Source organism: Pelophylax lessonae (assembly GCF_965119305.1).
Source record: "Pelophylax lessonae genome assembly, chromosome: 10".
Classification (NCBI taxonomy): Eukaryota; Metazoa; Chordata; class Amphibia; order Anura; family Ranidae; genus Pelophylax; species Pelophylax lessonae.
The window spans coordinates 47935069-47951082 of record NC_138777.1 but is presented as its reverse complement, the minus strand read 5'-3'; positions in this window follow the sequence as shown (position 1 = coordinate 47951082).

The following is a 16014-nucleotide window of genomic DNA, read 5'->3' as shown; positions in this document are numbered from 1 at the left end:
ACTGGCTATACACAGGGACATTTTTTTTTTTTTTTTTTAACAATTAACCACTTTTAACCAGATTTCAATCAGAAAAAAACATCTAACAGATTAATGCAGAATTTTCCTATAACAACTTGATAAAAATAATGTTCTTTAGCAAGAAACAGACATTCCACATTAATAATTATTTTAAGTACTTTGCGTATACAGGCAAATGCACTTCAATTACTGCACTCAAATGTAACATTTTTTAATTTTTTTCTGCTGTAAAGACAGACCCGAAGCAAAAAAAAAAAATGAGCGTAGGGCCTCATGATGGGGTTTACTGGGCCACGGTCAGGTAAGGGTTAAGTTACTAGGTGCAACTTGAGGTCAAGGTCAGGGATTGGGCAGTGGTAAGTAGGTGGGTCTTTAGCCATAGGAAAGTGGGGGGGGGGGTACTTACAGTTCGGCACGTTTCCTCATGGAGCCACAGAAGAAAGGATCCTCCTCTTCCCTCCTTTTCCAGCTTGCTCGGACGTTCGTTTCATCCATGGGGGATTTGGAGGCCGTCATTGCTCGGCTGCGGGAGGCGCCTGCCATCCGTGGGACGACGTGGCTGGAGAGGCACCTGGATGCGGCCATGGCGGTGGATGACTTGGAGAGGGGGGAGCGGCATTGCCGCGCTCGGCGGTCCCGGCCGTCGGAGCGTTACAGCCCCACAATGTCCCCCAGAGCTCAGCACCACAATGGGAGCCCCTGTGCGGACCCTCCAGGGTCGCCGTCCCAGCGCTTTCGCTTGCTGGGCTCGGCGGGCCCCCTGGGAGGAATCCCCCACGTCGGCGGAGCTCTAGCGGGCGGGGCCATACTCGTGCTGCGCCTCCGGCCCCGCCCGTTCGTCTGAACCCTGGAAGCAATGCGGCTGCCCGAGGCAGGGAGGACCGGCTGCCCGGGTCAGCTCGGCGCGGGAGAGGAGCGAGCGGGCGCTCTGGCCAGTCGGGTGGAGCGACCGGCGCTGCTGCACCACGCATGCCCAGTGCGGCGGTGACACCGGAAGCGGACGTGACGGTGAGGCCCGGCAGGAAGCGGCAGCAGAGTTTGGTGGAGGACTCCAGACTCGGAGTTCCCCCCCTGTGCTTTCCAGCTCCAGGCCCGCCGGGGAGGCTGAAGACTCGGATGTCCGGTCAGAGGGTGAGCTGTCCAGCTCTGAAGAGGGGAGTGCTCCGGGACCGTCGTCAGCAGTGGCTGAGGGACCCGCATCCGCGGGGTCTCAGTCAGATGAGCCCTTTCATGTTAACCCTTCTTCTTTCCAGTCTGCGCTGTCCGCTTTGGTGGGGGTGCTGGGTTTGGAGCGGAGCAGGGGGGGGGGCCTGCAGGGGTGGGGGTGACTCCTGGGGGGACTGGGACTCTTCCTGTCACGGAGGTGGGGGGTTCGGGGCCTGCTGCGCCGGTGGCGGCGGGGGGCCTTGGGGACTTGCTGGCGGGACTGCGGTCCTTGGTACAGCGTTTTGATAGGGACAGCGTAGTGGGTCAGGCGCCGGTGGTGGCGTGGGGTCCGGTGGGGGCTCCGGTCGCAGCGACGTCCGGCGCGGTGCAGGCGGGGGCTGGGTCTACTCCCGCTGCTGCGGGGGACAAGGTGGTGACGCCGGGGGTGCCGGCTCCTGCGCCGACTGCGGGGGACAAGGTGGCGGAGCCCAAGGTGGCAGGTAAGGATGATGCGATTCGGATTGCGGATGCCGCAAAATGTGAGGTGTACGCGTGTTTCGAGGGCCCCTTGGGGGCGCACCTCAAGGCGGAGGTCCGGGAAAAGATCTGGAAGGATGAGTACATTGAAATATTTACTCTACTCCCTTTGGAAAAATTTAACCTGGATAGGGTGAAGCCGGAAGAATCTAAGAAAGAGGACGAGGAACGGCGGCGGTTTCGTTTGATTCCGCGCACGTTTAGTAATTGGCTTCAGGCCTTTGCTATCTTCACGAGTGTGGTGGGGGAAAAGCATCCGGAGCATTGCTCCGCCTTGTTTTGCTATTTGGACGCGATCGGGGAGGCCCACAGGGTGTATGGCGGGGTTGCGTGGCTCCGTTATGACGAGCAATTCCGGCAGCGTAAGGCTGTTCGCCCGTCGTTACGGTGGGACCACAAGGACATCAGTCTGTGGATGCGCCTTATGACGTTGGCTCGGGCGGCTCCGTCTTGCTTTCCGAGCGGGGTCGGCGGTCCGTCCACCCCTGGACAGCCAGCCGCGAAGCGCCGGGGGTTTTGTTGGCAGTTTAATGAAGGGACGTGCCGATTCGGGACTGCCTGTCGATTCAAACATGAGTGCTCCGGTTGCGGGGGCTCTCATCCCTTCTTGTGTTGTTTTAAGCAGAGCAAGCCCCGTGCCGGTGACGCTCAGCACAAAAGGGATGATGCCGGTGAGGGTGGAAAGGATGCGGCCTTTTCTAAGTAAGTACCCGGACCGGGCGGCGGCACGCTTATTGGAGGAGGGGTTTTCGGCCGGCTTCCAGATTCCTTGTTCTCTTGGCCGGGTTCCCCCTATGGCGGACAACTTGCGTTCGACGCGGCTGAACCAGGGGGTGGTGTCCGACAAGTTGGCGAAGGAGGTGGAGTTGGGCCGCATGGCTGGTTCTTTTGATGACCCCCCCTTGGCTGACTTGGTGGTTTCCCCTTTGGGTTTGGTTCCGAAAAAGGAGCCGAATAAGTTTCGCCTGATTCACCATCTGTTCTTTCCCAAGGGGGGTTCGGTCAATGATGGCATTGATCCTGAGGCTTGTGCGGTGTCTTACACGTCGTTTGATGCGGCCATTTTTTGGGTTCGCCGTTATGGGCAGGGCGCGTTGCTGGCCAAAACGGATGTGGAAGCCGCGTTTCGTTTATTCATCCGGACAGTTTTCGCCTTTTGGGTTGCAGGTGGTTAGATGCCTTTTATGTTGATCGCTGCCTACCCATGGGCTGCTCTATCTCCTGTGCGTTTTTTGAGACCTTCAGTTCGTTCGTGGAGTGGGTGGTCAGGGAGGTGGCGGGGGTCAATTCGGTTATCCATTACTTGGATGATTTTCTGTGCATTTGCCCCCCGTCTTCTCCCTTGTGCGGAGTTCTGCTGGCCACCATCCAACATGTGGCGGAGCGTTTCGGCATTCCCTTGGCGCCTGATAAAATGGAGGGTCCGACCGCCACGATCAGTTTCTTGGGCATAGTTATTGATTCGGTAGCCATGGAATGTCAGTTGCCCGAGGACAAGTTGCGCAATCTTAAGGCGGAGATCAGCCTGTTGGTGGGCAAGTGTAAGGTGCAACTCCGGCGGTTGCAGTCGCTTCTTGGCAAATTGGCATTTGCGTGCCGGATTATGCCTATGGGTCGTGTGTTCAGCCGCCGCCTGTCGGCTGCTACGGTGGGGGTTAGGTCTCTGCATCACTTTGTCACGCTGTCCGCGGAGTTGGTAGACTACTTGCGGGTCTGGCACGTGTTCTTGTCGGCTTATAACGGTCGTTCGCTTTGGCTGCGGGGTCCGGTCAGCAATTGTGATATGGATCTGTTCACAGATGCTGCGGGTTCCACGGGTTATGGTGCGTACTTGGGGGGTCGGTGGAGCGCCGAGCGTTGGCCGACGGCTTGGCGGGTGGAGGGTTTCCTGCGGAACCTGGTCCTGTTGGAGTTGTTTCCTGTCATTGTCGCGGTGGAATTATGGGGGGAGGTTTTCGGTGACAAGAAGGTGCGTTTGCACTGTGATAACATGGGGGTGGTGCAGGTGATTAACAGGTTGTCGGGTTCTTCCCCACCGGTGATACGGTTGTTGCGCCATCTAGCTCTGCGATGTTTGCAATTAAATGTTTTCTTGTATGCGGTACATGTCCCTGGTGTGACCAACTCGGTGGCGGATTCTTTGTCTCGTTTTCAGATGGACAGGTTTCGGGAGTTGGCGCCGGATGCAGAGCAACGGGGGGAGCCTTGTCCATCGGAGCTGTGGACGCTTGCGTTGGGATCGCCGCCGACTTGGTCAGACGGTCCTTGAGTGCTGGGACTTGGGCTGTGTATTCTAAGGTATGGAGGGAATGGCGGGTCTTTTTGGATCAGACTGGTGTGGGCAGGGTGAGTATGGGCTCTCGTTCCCTTTTATTGTACTTTGTGTGCTTGAATTTTGAACAAGGGATGTCGGCGGCGGCCATCACTCGGAAGTTGGCTTGCTTAGCGTTCTTGTTCAAAATGTCCGGGTCTGCGGATTTCACTAAGGACTTCATGGTGAGGCAGGCCTTGAAGGCATACAGGCGGGGTGTCAGGCGTCCGGACGGACGCAGACCGGTCTCATTTTGTTTGCTGGGTGAATTGGTGGATAGGTTACGGAGTACGTGCTCGTCCGACTATGAGTCGCTTTTGTTTACGGCGGCCTTCGTTTTGGCCTTCTATGGGGCATTTCGCATTGGGGAATTGGTCAGCCCTTCCAGGGGGGTGCACAGCGGCCTGCAAGACGGGGAGGTGAGTTGTTCTGATTCGGCTGTTGTGATCTTTCTTCGGCGCTCCAAGACGGACCAGGAGGGCAGAGGTATATATGTGCGCCTGTACCGGGTGCGGGGTTCACCCATTTGCCCGGTTGCGGTGGTGGAGGGGTTTAGGCGGGTGCGTCCATCTTTGGTGGGTTATTTTCTGATGCACAGGGACGGTACAGCGTTGTCCAAGTTTCAGTTTGTCTAGGTGTTCAGGCGGTGCCTGTCCGAGCTGGGTTATGACGCCTGCAGTTACGCTTCTCACTCCTTCCGCATCGGGGCGGCTACTGAGGCGGCCAGATGGGGTGTGGATGAAGCTACGTTAAAGCGGATAGGCAGGTGGGAATCTTCTCGTTTTAGGTTGTATGTTCGTCCTCATTTGGTTTAAGTTGGGATGTGGGGATTGGGGGTGGTGGCTGGTGGTATTTCTGTTATCATTGCCGTGTGTGTTCTTTCCTTACAGGGGGAGCCTCCTGCCTCGTGTGGATTTTGGGGCATTCGTTTGTGTTCTGGGGGGCCAGACGGGCGGAAGTGAGGCATGATGGGCGGCAGTTGGGTTTCACCAGGGAGGAGGCTACCATCAGGTGGATAGGAATCCCGGGTTTGCTTTGTTGCAGGGTCCTGCCGGAGGTTAATCGTTTTGTACAGTTGGAGAGGGCTCCTGGTATCTTGGTGTTACACGCGGGGGGCAATGATTTGGGGGTTCGGTCTATGCGCCACCTCATACGGGACATTAAATATGATTTTCTCCGGCTGCGCACATCCTTTCCTGGGATGGTTGTGATTTGGTCGGAGATTGTTGGCCGCACCTCATGGCGTTTTGTGAGGTCGGTCGCGAAGCTGAATAAGGCTCGTATCAAGGTCAATTCGGCGGTCAGCCATTTTGTCATGAGGAATGGGGGGTTGGTGGTCAGGCACGGGAACTGGAGGTGGATACCTGGCGGTATCTGCGTGGTGATGGAGTGCACCTGAATGCGGTGGGGACGGATTTGTGGTTCCTTGGCATTCAGGATGGCATACAGCGGGCTTTGCGTTTGTGGAGGGGCTCGCAGGTGTAAGGTTTCACGCCTGCGCGCTGTGGCGGTTGGGGGTCTTTGGAGGCGGTAAAACAGTTGTTGGAAAAAAGTGCATAGGGTGACCCATCTAAGGTATGGAGCCCTCTAGTGTATCCCGGTTAATAGTGGATTAACGGGAAGTGGTAACAAGGAGGTATCAGTGGTCAAGTGGGTTTGTCCCCGAGCTGGTGTTGCGCGGCTGGGGACCATTTAACGAGTTACGCTGATACATTGTTAATTGGAATTTTGTGCCTCCCAAGACCAACAACTTATTTCATGGGATACTGGAGTATTTATGTTTCTGTTAATAAATAATGTTATTTGGTATTTTGTTAATAAAATGGCCTACCGGGCCAATTTTTCTCCAATCTGGTGTCACTGGTATTTTGTATAGGTTTAGTTATAATGGGGTGTGGTTAACCTGGAGAGTAAGCATCGGTAATACCCTAATCAAGACAGGCCCGAAGCAAAAAAAAATGAGCGTAGGGCCTCATGATGGGGTTTACTGGGCCACGGTCAGGTAAGGGTTAAGTTACTAGGTGCAACTGGAGGTCAAGGTCAGGGATTGGGCAGTGGTAAGTAGGTGGGTCTTTAGCCATAGGAAAGTGGGGGGGGGGGTACTTACAGTTCGGCACATTTCCTCGTGGAGCCACAGAAGAAAGGATCCCCGCCCTCCCGCTCTGGGTTTGTGCGTGTTTTGTAAAAAAAAAAAAAAAAAAGATTTTGCATTACGACAGTAGACATTATTTGTAACCTTGGGTAGTTTGGGATTGTGTGGATTTTGTGGGGTATTGGTACGCATAAGCTGTGTTGGATGGTTGTGGCGGTTGGGGGTCTTTGGAGGCGGTAAAACAATTGTTGGAAAAAAGTGCATAGGGTGACCCATCTAAGGTATGGAGCCCTCTAGTGTATCCCGGTTAATAGTGGATTAACGGGAAGTGGTAACAAGGAGGTATCAGTGGTCAAGTGGGTTTGTCCCCGAGCTGGTGTTGCGCGGCTGGGGACCGTTTAACGCGTTACGCTGATACATTGTTAATTGGAATTTTGTGCCTCCCAAGACCAACAACTTATTTCATGGGATACTGGAGTATTTATGGTTCTGTTAATAAATAATGTTTTTTGGTATTTTGTTAATAAAATGGCCTACCGGGCCAATTTTTCTCCAATCTGGTGTCACTGGTATTTTGTATAGGTTTAGTTATAATGGGGTGTGGTTAACCTGGAGAGTAAGCATCGGTAATACCCTAATCAAGCATTTCTGCATTACGGATCTTTATACAGCTGTGTGCATTGTCCCATAGATGACTACATGATGTACCTGTGTTCAGAGCTGTACAAATAAAAAAAGCTACATGGTTGTAAATATGGCTTTTTTTCCCTGTGTGCAAGAGGCTTACCATGGACAGTTTATCTTGATGGCTATCTATATGCAGGGCCATCAACAAGGGCGTACAGACAGCTCTTCTGTACAAGGCCATCAGATCACCAAGTCCCATCAGATCAGCAAGGTGTATCTCAGTCCACAAGCTTCCTAACCCCAGATTGTAGAAAAGAAAATTGCTTAATTCTCCCATCAACACAGTCAGTATGTTGATGGGGGAATCTCTCTTGCAAAGCTATTGGGTTCTCCCCAGTGCTGTATTTTGGCCTAGGCCAACAAGGCCCAGGCCTAGGGCAGCACTTTGCAGGGGGGCAGCAAAAAAGCCGCCCCCTCTCCACCTGAGACTCTTTTGGCCACTGGTTGCTAGAGCCACCTCTCCCACCTCTCTCTCTCTCACCCCCCCCTCTCTCTCTCTCACCCCCTCTCTCTCAGCCCCTCCTCTCTCACCCCCCCTCTCTCTCACCCCCTCTCTTTCTTTCTCTCTCACCCCCCTCTCTCTCATCCCCCCTCTCTTATCCCTCCCTCTCTCTCTCTCTCTCTCTCACCCCCCCCCTTTCTCTCTCATCCCCCCCCCTCTCTCTCTCTCACCCCCCTCTCTCTCTCTCTCTCAGGGGTTCATGCTGGGACTTGGAGTCCTTTAATTTTGGAGGGAGTCACGTCCGTTAAAAAGGAAGGAGTGGGGCAAATTTACATAGGAGTCGGAAGGGGGTGCCCAATTTTAGTCTTGCCTAGGGCAGCACAAAACCAAAATACACCACTGGTTCTCCCAGCAGGAGGGAGCCGCCCCTGCCAGGAGAGCAAAATGATTACTGCTAGCGGCTATAGCTGCTGGTAATAATCGCTTGCTAAAAATCCGACATACTGCCAGTATCCAAGTCGATCTCCTGCTTCTTTTTAATAAAAAAAAAACACACAGACCCGAGAAGTCCCCCAAAATATATAGCAGACCCCTAAAAGACAATGCATGTCTTTTTTGTGGTTTTTATTTTTGGGTAGAAGTTGGATGTGGTGAGGGTGAGCCTAGGAATTCTTGACAATGAGGACTCTAATTCTGCACTATGACTTCAGGGTGAAGGCACCCCCTCTGAAGTGTAAATCTGAACAGTAACAAACCGGAATCTCTCAACAAGAATACAGTCCTGAATGTGGAAAGTAGTAGCTAGTGATCTCCTAGGACTCACTGAAGTCTGGTACTCATTGTCTCCTGATCTCCAGGCAGCCATGTGCAAGGTCAGTCAACTTCAGTCCTCCAGCAGCCTGTGTCCTGGATCTTTAAGCGGCTTCCTAAGAATGTCCCAGAAGGACAAACAGAGGTCTCCCAACCGTATCGTAGCTTGGACCCCAGAACAGCGCTTGCAGTTTTAGGCAAATCTCCCAGGGTTGCCAAAGCAACAGGCTAGGTCTTACTCCTCCAGGACCTGCTCTGTGCTCTGTCCTATTTATACTTCCCTCAACCCCCTGCTGGTAACCTGCCATATTGACCAGGGATTGGCTGGGAAGAAATTAAAGTTAAATTAAAGGCAAGGTTTTTTTTTAAAAAAACAAAAACAAACATGTTATACTTACCTGCTCTGTGCAGAGAGCAGCCCAGATCCTCCTCTTCCTGGCTCCCCGACAGCACTCCTGGCCCCTCCCTCCTGCCGAGTGCAGGCTCACTCCCAAGCCGATGCTGTGCTTGTCTATTTAGACACAAAGCCATAGCTCAGCCCTGCCCCTTTCTCTTCTCATTGGCTCACTGGCCAATGAGTAGGGAGAGTCCCTGGAGAGCCAAGGCTCTCTGCACATCGCCTGATCAAGATGGGGCTCAGGTAAGTATTAGGGGGGCTGCTGCACATAGACGGTTTTTAACCTTCATGCATAGAATGGATGAAGGTAAAAAAATAAACTTTAAAACCTTTAGGACCACTTTAACATTCAGGCAGGGATCATCAATCTCCCACCCACCATGTCCCAGGGTCCCCTGGGAGACAGGGGGAAGTAATCAAGCCCTTACCTATAGACCCCAGATCAGACCTAACTAATCAAATAATCCTCTCCCTGCTTACAGGGAGGCCAAAAACTAGATTTAACAGAACAGTAGCTCTAAGGGACGTTACATACTGTATGCAAATCAAGAGCAAAAGATCCTACAAAAATTAGTTCTGCATTACCATATGTGCAAAAAATAGAAAAAAGGCTCTGGCAGCAAAAGGGCTCATTCACACTTTAAGTTGGGGGGGGGAGGGGTAAAACCTCTTGGGTTGAGCCACACTTTTGCCCCAGCACCCCTGTCCCCCAACAGCTACCCCTTTAGCTGCATAGGCAGTGGCCGAAGAAAGGATTATGCCCCTATCGATTACGATGATTTGTTGGGCGACTGGTTGGTTTTGTTAGCACTTCAATCATCTCGACACCCTGCTGGATATGGTGTCAAGATGATTGAATTACATTATTTATATTACTATATTGTCTGCCACCACATGCAGCGTGCCACTTGCCACCATTGCCTGCCACCAGATGCAGCGTGTCACTTGCCACCCATAGCCTGCCACCAGATGCAGCGTGCCACTTGCCACCATTGCCTGCCACCAGATGCAGCTTGTCACTTGCCACCCATAGCCTGCCATCAGATGCAGCGTGCCACTTGTTACCATTGCTTGCCACCAGATGCAGCTTGTCACTTGCCACTGTCACCTGCCACCATATGCAGCGTGCCACTTACCACCCGTAGCCTGCCACCAGATGCAGCTTGTCACTTGTCACCTGCCCCCAGATGCAGCTTGTCACTTGCCATCATCGCCTTGCCACCATTGCGTGCCACCAGATGCAGCTTGTCACTTGCCACCATCACCTGGCATCAGATGCCGCTTGTCACTTGCCACCATCGCCTGCCACCAGATGCAGTGTGCTATTTGCCATCGTTGCGTGCCACCAGATGCAGCTTGTCACTTGCCAGGAACATTAGGTAATATTTTTATTTCCATCTATTACTTCCTGTCCTAGTAAAACACTACCCTCTCAATTTCTTGTATGGGTGTCGCTGGTAAAGCACTAAGGGAAAATCTCTCCAAAGGAGTTGTAGAAACAAATTACCTCCAACTGTATTGGAGGTACAGCATGTGGTGTGTGACTTCTGCTACAATGTATATTAAGGTTTGCTATAAATGAACACCAGGGGATTGTTGCAGACTTTTAAAGCCAGCTGACTGGATGAATCCTATATGTTGGCTAAACATCCCAGGTGGGTGTGTGCGTTCTAATGTCTTGCAGATAAAGAAGTCAGTGGAAGACTAATGTAATAGGTCCCCAAAGATGTCACAGCTCACATGTTACAGGGCTCCTCACCTTTCTAGAAATGGTGTACTCAATTTTTTATAATGTTCATTTCCGGTTACCTTTTCATTGCAGTATATACAGTACAGGTGCATCTGATAAAATTAGAATATCATCAAAAAGTTAATTTAAATCAGTAATTTATTCAAAAAGTGAAACTCATATATTTTATATAGATGCGTTACACACAGAGTGATATATTTCAAGCATTTCTTTCTTTTATTTTTGAGGATTATGGTTTACAGTTAGTGAAATCCAAAATTCAGTATCTTAGAAAATTAGAATATTACATAAGACCAATAAAAAAAGATTTTTAATACAGAAATGTTGGCTTACTGAAAAGTATGTCCATGTACAGTATAGTATGCACTCAGTACTTGATTGGGGCTCCTTTTGCATGAATTACTGCATCAATGTGGCATGGCATGGAGGTGATCAGCCTGTGGCACTGCTAAGGTGTTATGGAAACCCAGGTTGCTTCGATAGCAGCTTTCAGCTCATCTGCATTGTTGGGTCTGGTGTCTCTCATCTTCCTATTGACAATACCCCACAGATTCTCTATTGGGTTTAGGTCAGGCGAGTTTGCTGGCCAATCAAGCACAGTGATACCATGATCTTTAAACCAGGTATTGGTACTTTTGGCAGTTTGGGCGGGTGCTAAGTCCTGCTGGAAAATGAAATCAGCATCTCTATAAAGCCGGTCAGCAGAGGGAAGCATGAAATTCTCTAGAATTTCCTGGCAGAGGGCTGCGCTGACTTTGGACTTGATTAAACACCATGGACCAACACCAGTAGAGGACATGTGCTTTAATGCTCAGTAATGGAGTGCTGGCAAAATCTGCTCTGCGTACCAGTCAGCATAGTAGAGGAACCATTCCACTGTTGCTCTTGTATACAAAACACCACATGGAACGCTGATCCCTGGTCCATTCCCTGTACCACTATGTGGACACAGCATGTCAACACAGAGGTAACTGGTTCTGGCACATACATCAGGGCTAACTCCCCTCCATTATCATCAGGGACCTCCACACAGACTTTTTGGGCAACCTGTCCACAGATACTCTAAATGCGCTCCAGCACCATCTCCTGCAGAATCTTTTTTTTTTTTTTATAAATTCTATTTTTATTCATATTGCAAAAACACAATAATTACAGTAATGGCCAGTAGTGAAAGCCCCCGCCTACAAATATAACACACAAAAACAGAGAGAGAGAAAAAAAAAGGGACCAAAAGAAAAATGATATGTATTAAACAGCAGGATTATTGCTCCATAAATACAGTCACATTGGTTGCCTCAACTACCAGTAGTAGGCGCCAAGACGCCTTGCAGGAAAGAATAGGCAGGAAGTAACGATACATTAATCACAAATAACTGTCTCAAATATGAAAGAACTTCAGGTTTTCACAAAGTTGGAGGATAAAAAACAGCTGTAAAATGAGTAGTGTTAGGCCCCGTTCACATAGGGGCGATCCGACTTAGAGGGGAGACCTCCGAGGTCACGGTGCGAGCAGCGCGCCGCGACCTCGGAGCGGCTGCCACGGACTTCATAACATTGAAGTCTATGGCGGTCGCCTCCGGGTCGCCCAAAAGAAGCTCCGGACCCTTTTTCTAAGTCGGAGCGACTTGTGTCGCTCCTATTAGAACGGGTCCGCAGCTTCCCTATGGAAGGCGACCTGTGAGGCGACCAGGTCGCCTCACAGGTCGCCTTAGTGTGAACGGGGACTTACACTGACACACAAACCCCCAAACATTATAAATATATATATATTTTTTTTATTTTTTTTAGCAGAGACCCTAGGGAATAAATTAGTGGTCATTGCACCTTTTTATGTCACACGGTATAATGAATGATCGCCGGGTGCTGGCAAACATCGGGTCCGCCGGACATGCTGATTGGCTCCTGCCTTGTCCAATCACAGCGGGTCGCCGGCCGCGCAATGCGCACACCTCAGACCCAGTGCAGGAAATACCGTACAGGTATGTCATTTCGCGTAGGAGGGCTGCCCTGCCGCAGTATATCTACGTGGGGCGGTCCAGAACAGGTTAAAAATTGTCTTTAGCATGGTGATTAGGGTGGTAGGAAGGAAGGAGGATAGGAAAAATATGAGTAGATTAAACATTGGCTTTTAGCTGTCGGTGGAGCTTGTTACTATGTTCTTCTTCTTGTTATTGATGCTAGACATACTGTATGGCTCATATCACGCTCCTTCAAATCCAATTTCCTGTATAATAGAATCATCCTGTAATAAAAATACGTCAGACACAGTGGTAGGGATGAAAGAAAGCCTGTGTAATATGGAGTGACATATCTACTGGAATATACATATCACTCGAGATATTAACCACTTCCCGACCACCCACCGCCTTTTTACTGAGGCAGCGTGGCTCTCCTGCGCCAACCGACGTAGGTCTACGTCAGTCGTGTGCAGGAAGCTAGGGGACGAGCACGCACCTCTGGCGGTGTGCTCCCGCCCCCACTCGGCAGCGGGGAAGCCGAGGCATGGGTCAGGCGGCTCCGATTCCCGTCTGACACCCGCTATCGCTCCCCACTGAGAGAGAAGAACGGTCAGCTGTTGTAAACACAGCCGACCATCCTTCTCCCTGAAATGATCACAGAGCTCCTGTGATCCTTCCATATAGGATCACAGGTCTCTATGGTCATTTCACAAGCCATGCCCCCCCCACAGTTAAAATCACTCCCCTAGGCTCACATTTAACCCATTGATCACCCATAGGGTTAACCCCTTTCCTGCCAGTGTAATTATTACAGTAACAGTGCATATTTTTAGCACTGATGACTGTAGTAATGTCACTGGTCCCCCGAAAAGTGTCACAAATGTCAGTCAGGGGTCCGCAGTCCTGCAAAAAATCGATGAGCAAGCGAAAGTGAAAAATGTGCAGACTGGGGGACAGTGTCTCAACTGGAGTCCAAAATAGCCCGAACAGAAAGGCGGAGGCCAATCAACAGAATGCTTAAGACAGAGAGCCCCTCGGCAACCTTACTCCCAGCAATGGATGTACACTTTTTTCACTTTTGCTTGCTCATCGATATTTTCCGGCTTGCTGCAGGCACTAAACCTTCTCCCTATAGACAAAGCTGACAATACTCTTTGTGGGTGTCGTTAATATTCCATGTTTTTATCCTATGGCGAAACAATTTTGATGTCCATACGTTCTTCAACCATAAAAACTATTTCCACTAAAATCCCTGAAGAAGAGGTTTTTACCTTGAAACGTCGGATCTTGCATGGAATAGTTGGTTGAGTGTTATGTACATCTTTTTATAAACATCAGTTTTGCCAATTTTACCATTTTTCATCATATACTGTTGTATATTAATTTTCTATATTTTTGTGTAATAAAATTTATATATACTTATCATTATTACTTTTTCAATTGTATATTTTTGTTTTAAGTGGCCTTAAAAGTCCCACCCCAAGGGGATTCTCCAAATATGCTTTAAACAGGAAAAGGTGAAATATTTGGAGTCGTCTCCTAGTGTGGATGCCGCAGTGATGCGTCTGGCGAAACACATCACTCTCCCAACGGAGGATACAGCATCATTTAGAGATCCTTTGGATCGGAGGATTGACGCTGATCTTAAGCGAGCATACCTATCAGCCGGCATGGCCTGTAAGCCAGCAATGGCTTTGGCTACAATTTTCAAGGCCATGGAGGTTTGGGTTAATGCCCTCGAAGATACTCTTGGAGGAGTTTCGGAGGAAGTGCTCCAAAGTTCTCCTATCCAGGAGCTGAAGATGGTTGCGGGCTTCTTGGGGGAGGCTTCCTTGGACACCATTCGCCTCTTGGCCCGGGTTATGCTGGCCTCCGTTACGGCCAAACGTGCCCTTTGGCTTCGGCCTTGTGTTGCCGATGCTGCCTCTAAACAGGCTTGGTGTAGGATTCCCTTTGAGGGTTCTTCCCTCTTTGGGAATAAACTAGATGCAGCCATAACCCAGGCCACGGGCGGAAAATCTGGGTTCCTTCCTCAGGATAAACGCCCAAGCGCTCAGAAGCGCTCTTTCCCAAGGAGACAAAATGCTAATCGCTCTAGGGAAACACGCAGCTACAGACCAGGGAGAAGCTGGAAGTCAAGACAGTCCTCCTTTCAGAAAGGTCCCAAGGGCCCTTCGTCAGGTAACCGGGAGGCCACCAAATCCTTTTGAGGTTGGACCCGTCCAGTCTGTTCCGGTAGGGGCCAGGTTGCTCCAATTTCGGGACATCTGGGCGGCCTCGATCCAGGATCCCTGGGTTCTAAATGTTGTGTCCCGAGGGCACTCTTGGGCGTTCAACAACGTTCCCAAGCCCAGGTTCATTGCAACTTCCCTTTCTCCTACAGCAGAAAAGAAGAAGGTTCTTCTCAGTTATGTGGATACCCTACTGGATCAACGAGCTGTAGTACTAGTTCCCGAAGAGGAAAGGGGTCAGGGAGTATATTCACCTCTCTTCCTCGTCCAGAAAAAGAACGGCACATGGCGCACGGTAATAGATCTCACTTATCTAAACAGATCTGTCCGTCGAGAGAGATTCAAGATGGAGTCCCTAATTACAATACAACATTTGGTTCTCCCAGGAGATTGGTTGGCATCAATAGACCTAAAAGATGCGTACTTCCACGTTCCTGTGGCAAAAGAGTATCATCAATTCCTCCGGTTTGCTGTCAATCATGTCCACATGCAATTTACATGTCTTCCCTTTGGGCTCTCGACTTCGCCTCGCACCTTCTCCAAGACGTTGTTGGCAATCGTGGCTCTCATCAGAACCAGAGGTATCAGATTACATCATTACCTGGACGATCTCCTTCTTCTGTCCCAGGACAGGGCCCAGTTACTGATACATCTGGAACAGGTGATCCTTACTCTTCGGGAGTTCGGGTGGATTCTCAATTTGAAGAAGAGCCATCTGGTGCCCACGCAGTCCCTGGTATTTCTCGGAGCACTGTTCAACACGTTGAATTGCACCATATCTCTACCAGAAGAGAAAATTCCAGTAGTCCATTGCAGAGTGGCTCTCGCTGCCTCCCATCTCACTGCTCGTCAGTGTCTAAAGGTGGTAGGGACTCTAGTGGCTACCTCGCCCATGGTGAATTGGGCTCTGTGGAGGCTGAGACCCTTTCAGAAGGGGTTTCTACACCAGTGGACAACAGAGAACCTGTCACAGATTATTTATCTAACACCATTCATGAAAGGGTGTCTTCCTTGGTGGTTACGCCGTGCGAATCTAACCAACTGCCACTCAATTGCTCCAATTTCCTGGGTGACGATAACCTCCGATGCCAGCAGTACCGGCTGGGGAGCTCACTGCCGGTCAGAAGTGGCACAAGGCAGGTGGAACTTCTCCAGTCACGGAGTGGTGTCCAACATCCTAGAGCTACGAGCCGCCTTCAAAGCCCTCCAGGCTTTTCACCATCTGACTCAAGGGGCCTCAGTGTTACTCAGGATGGACAACACCACGGCAGTGGCATACGTCAAGAGGCAGGGTGGAACCCGCAGCATGACTCTACTCCAGGAAACAGATCCAATTATGTCTTGGGCCCAGCAACACCTGGCCAACCTCTCAGCGGTCTTTGTCCCGGGGGTGCTGAATACGGAAGCAGACTTCCTGTCCAGATTTCATTGAGTTCTGTCTCTGGGAGTCTCACCGGAGGTGGATCTCTTTGCGAGTCCACACAACAAAAAACTTCGGAAGTATAATACGAGGTTCAGGGATCCTCGAGCCTTCGGAGTGAATGCCCTCACGGACAGATGGAACTTCCAGGTTGCCTATGCCTTTCCACCGCCTAAAGTACTCCAATTCCTTCGGAGACTGAAGATGGAGGA